The sequence below is a fragment of the Myotis yumanensis genome, unplaced genomic scaffold (genome assembly GCF_028538775.1).
Source record: "Myotis yumanensis isolate MYYU_CA2020_CCGP unplaced genomic scaffold, mMyoYum1.0.hap1 SCAF_2, whole genome shotgun sequence".
Taxonomy (NCBI): Eukaryota; Metazoa; Chordata; class Mammalia; order Chiroptera; family Vespertilionidae; genus Myotis; species Myotis yumanensis.
Window position 1 is genome coordinate 146,072,591 of NW_027223753.1, and position 4,760 is coordinate 146,077,350.

Consider the following 4,760-nt stretch of genomic DNA (forward strand, 5'->3'; position numbering starts at 1 on the left):
GAGGCCCGGTGCACAAATTCATGCATGGGTGGAGTCCCTCAGCCTGGCTGGTGAGTGGGGCCAATCAGGACCATCTCGCTCAGTTTCTATTGGGCTGGCCGGCTGCGGGGAGGGACTTCGAGAGGTTGGCTGGCCATGAAAGGTTGGCTGTGGGAGCGCACTGACCACCATGGGGCAGCTCCTGCATTAAGCGTCTTCCCCCTGGTGGTCAGTGCACATCATAACTACTGGCCGGTCATCTGGTCATCCAGTCGTAATGGTCACTTAGGCTTTTATATATATAGATTATTACAGTCCCACATGTTCACCAAAAATTCTGCTGGTTTCTCTTTCACCCAGTAGAGTCCTGCTTGATCCAAATCCACTCTTTAGCCTGTACCCATAGTGGGAAAATGCTCCTTGGGATGCAAACAACTGGTGGTTATAAGAACTCTTACAAATTTTAGTTTCCCTAATTCTCTTTGCATCCGTAGCTCCTCAGTGTTATGATGTTTGCAATGTGCCTGTTTTTTTCCCTTCTTAGCCTGCTGTGATTTTCTACATTCTATCCAGAAGTGAATATCCCTCTCAGATGTATAAAGGGTTAGAAATTTTGGAGCTGAAAAGGACTTGGGCATTTACCTAGTACAGCTGCCTCCTTGGACATATTGGAAAGTAGATCCTCAGAAAGGTAAACTGATTTGTTCAAGGCCAGAAACTAATAAGGCTAGAAACTAGACCTGAAGTAAATTTTGAGGTGAGTCTCCTCACCCCAAGTTTAGTATTCAAGAGGACAAGCAGGAGAAAAGGACATAGGAATAAAGAGAAGAGACCATGGGAAGGACCCCATCTGAAACAGAGAACAATTTTGGAGTCCTTGCTATCGCAGTCCAGGTGAAGAGTCCTAGGACATTCATATTGAAAAACCTAGCTGAGGTCTTTTGAGTCAGTCATAAAATCTAGCACTTGCTTATTTCTTTTTTCTTCCTACATTCTTTGAAAATAGGATTTAAAATAGAGTGTGGTAATGTGGAGAGTAGAAAGTCTGCTATCAGAAAACTGAGAATACTATCCTTAGCAGAGGGATATTGGTAACTGATGGAAGCTTAGCGTGTTGTAGGCTCAGGAATTATACTGGTCAACAGAGTAACTGGGTCAAAGACTGAGCCATGTCTTTTGAAAACATAAAAAGTAAAAATTTCTATCCTTTTCTATATAGGGGAAATTTGTAACTGCCACTTTTCTCCTCTCTCTCATTTGTTAAGCTAGTTAAGGTTTGAAAGAAGGAAAGAGAAAGTGCAAGATTTAATGATGAGATGGGACTCTGGAATGGGGAGCAAAGACCCATCCCTTCCTAACATACCCCTCACCCTTTCACCAACACACTGAGCTAGCATGGGGTAGGAAGAACCATTTGAATTTGCAGAAAGTAAAAAAATCATGAGAAGATACTTTAAAATAAATGTGATTTTTATGTTTAATCTTCCATACGGTAGTAGTATGTTTATTTAAGATTGTGGTGCTTGGTCCTGCTGTTAATTGAAATGTATCACTACTCAAGCCTACAAGAGAGGTTGCTAAGCAACAGAATAGTGTAAATAAGTAACGTGTTGGAGTTCAGGATCAATGGAAAATAGTACATTCAAACTTCTTAGAGGAACAAAGTGTATTTAAGGATATTATCACATTATTGTCTACATGCAAATGTGTGCTATTTGTAAATGAATCACATCTCTTCATTAAGGAAGAACATCTTATTTATCATCCTTGTAGCAGTTTCTGTGACAAAGAAATCCCAATTTCTTTCCATTATCCACTATTGATGATAGTTAACATTTCTTGAGTATTTGCTATATAGCAGACATTTTCCTAAGCAAAGAATACTTTATGCAAGCTATCACATTTAGTAGTTCTAAAGGTAGGTACTACTATTATCCTCCTTTTTGTTTAAAAAAAATTTATTTATTTATTTCAAAGTGGAAGGGAGAGGGAGAGAGATAAAAACATCAATGATGACAGAATCATTGATTTGCTGCCTCCTGATGCTCCCCACTGGGGTTCAAGCCCACAACCCCAGGCATGTGCCTTTGACTAGAATTGAACCCGGGATCCCTTACTGAGCCAAAACTCTCTCCACTGAGCCAAACCAGCTAGGGCGATTATCTTCCCTTTTAACAAGGTTAAGAAACGTACCCAAGGACATGTAATAAAGGGTAGAGCCCAGTTCAGTCTGATCCCTATGGGATAATGTTTTGCTCTTGTCAGATTGGTCTTTCAGTGGTTCTGAAGGAATGGTGAAAATCTTTCCTTTTGAATGATGGTCGACTAGTGGTTTGGTTCCTAAACAGTAACTCCATTCCTTCTTTCTGCTCTATTCAGCCAGGCGCCTTGGTGACCAGTCTTCTCTCTCAGTGAGTGGTGGTCAAGCTGAGTTGCCTGAAGCCTGAAAAAAGAAAATGAGCAGTTTTTGGAACCAAGACTGACCTGGCATGTCCTCTGTACCAGCACCCTTGTTGGGCTCCAGCACATCTCTCACTACTTGTGCAGCTTCAGGCTATTCCCTTTGGTGTTCCTTATCTGTAAAATTGGAATATTATCACCAGTCTTGCAAGGTTGCTGGGGAAATGAAATGCTGTACGTAAAGTGTCTAGGTCAAGGCAGGCACATGATAACAATTGTCAAAGATGAATTCCCTACTCTTTCCTGTTCCTGTCATTAATGCATGCTTGTGGAGTATCTCTCTTCAAACTTAGCACCTTGTCTAAGAGATTTTTGAGGACCTTGTTGACATCCAGACTTTGCAAATAACTGGGGGAAAGTTGTGAGATGAATAAAGTGAGGGCATCTTTAGACAAGCAATTATTCACTTCTACTTTGTATTTCCTCATAATTCTAATACTTGTTTTGAGAATAGTCCTCCGCTTTAAATACTACCCGATTTTCCCCTTTGGCATAAATATTTCCTGCCCTTGCTTTCCCCTGCCCCCCGACAAAGACATCCCATGATAACATACCCAGGAAGTGGGTTTCAGGATCCCTTATCTTCATGTGAAGTGATCTGAAGTTAAACACCCTCTTTGAAGGGGGGCACTTTTCTTCTGGGATAAATTTGTCTTCATGACAAACTCAAGCCACTGACCTGTAGGTGGAGCTGCACGAAAAAGAGACAGAAGGGAAACAGGAAAAAGTCAAGCTGGCACCTCAGAGAAGCAGGAAGCCTGAAAAAGACACAATAAAACACAAAGATGATGCATGGCCCTTCGGGGGTTTGCAGGGGAAAGAGTGACATATGAACTGATTCCACAAGAACTTGAAGAGACTGCCAGTGTGCTCAGCCAGCCCAGGGTGGAGTGCGAAAGAAATGAGATATGGTCTCCCGAGAGCTGGCCGTCTTTGGGAGTGGCAACACATAGACATGGGGGGAGAACAGCAAAAGGCCGATTGCATTCAGTGGTACATTGTGATGCAGCTTAGGACATGGTTTCATAAGTGAGAGAAAGGCTATTATCATTTTTTTTTTGCATGTTGCTATATTCCAGTCACCAAATTAAATGGGTTAAATAGATTACCTCATTTAATTTAATCCTAAAAACAAACCTTTGACATCAGCCCATATTGATAGTGAGGAAATTGAAGCAGAAAGTGATTAAATAAATTGTCTAGGAGCCAACAGCAAGTGAGCTATAGAATTTCAACTTAGATCTGCTCTTGGAAGGTGGAGAAGCATTTGCTAGCTATTGACTAAGCCCTCCTAACTATTCTACGCCTCAGTTTCCTTACGTGGTGAATGGAGATAGTAATACTGTATAAGAGTTGTCTGGGGATATTGCTTTGCTTGAACCCTCTTTTCTGGCAATACACTCATCACATTAGCCCCTGATAATTGGGCATCTTTGTTCCAACCACATGATCCTCCAAATGGAGTTTGTTCAGACCAGGGTGGACACTGGACTCAAGAGAGGGAGAGACGGAAGCAGAGAATGACAGGTCCCAGAGCTCCCTCAAGTTTGTCTGTCCAGCGGCCTGATTGTTCAGCTTTTCTTAGATTCCAGTGAGACTGTTTTGACCTCACAATAATCTCCCAACCCCCAATTCTCCCTGTTTTCTGGGGCTAAATTGAGCTTCTGCAACCTGCAACCAACAGATGCCTGACTAGAACAGATACTTTCCTCATAGAGTTATTGTGAGGAATCCGTGAGATAAAGTAAATTGCAAAGGGCAAGATCGATGAGACTATAGCAGTTCATTTTACTGAGTAAAATAGCAATTTGGCCTTTATAATTGGGTCCTGAGATTTTCTGTTTACGGAATGCTTCATTATGTCAAAAGGGGGATATGCACAAATTTCACTTTTACCTTTTCTGCCAGAAATAATCCAAGTGGCTGATGGCCGTGTCAAACTAAGGATGCACAACCCCAGGTTCTCTGTATTTGGGACAGAGTGGCTTCAGGCTGGTCTTCTGGTAGTCACTTTAAATTAGGTTTCCACTGGAGTCAGATTGTACCCTGTGGAATCTTCTGGAGAAATTTGTAGACAGCCTGACTGCATGACCGACTGCCAGGCTGGCCACACTGCCCACACCTCCTGTGTGAAGATTCTGAGAGGAGTGTGCAATTCAAATCCAACAAGTTGTTTCACCAAGGAAACTTCTTATTTGCTTTGGTTCAATTGCACAGACTGGTCGTGTCCTTCAAAATGGTCAAAGTAACTGCATAGGCATATAAACACAGTCCGAGAATACATCGCTGCTAAAACAAAATAAATTTCACACTGGACGTTT

At 41.9% G+C, this 4,760-nt stretch overlaps 1 long non-coding RNA gene across 1 annotated transcript; it reads right to left on the bottom strand.

The window, feature by feature from the left end:
- Positions 1-1,927: 1,927 nt before the first annotated feature.
- Positions 1,928-4,525, bottom strand: LOC139002125 (uncharacterized). Its single transcript, XR_011470123.1, has 3 exons — positions 4,336-4,525; positions 2,994-3,130; positions 1,928-2,422 (listed from the first exon to the last, which is right to left on the bottom strand). It is a non-coding gene; the product is annotated as an uncharacterized lncRNA (long non-coding RNA).
- Positions 4,526-4,760: the final 235 nt, after the last annotated feature.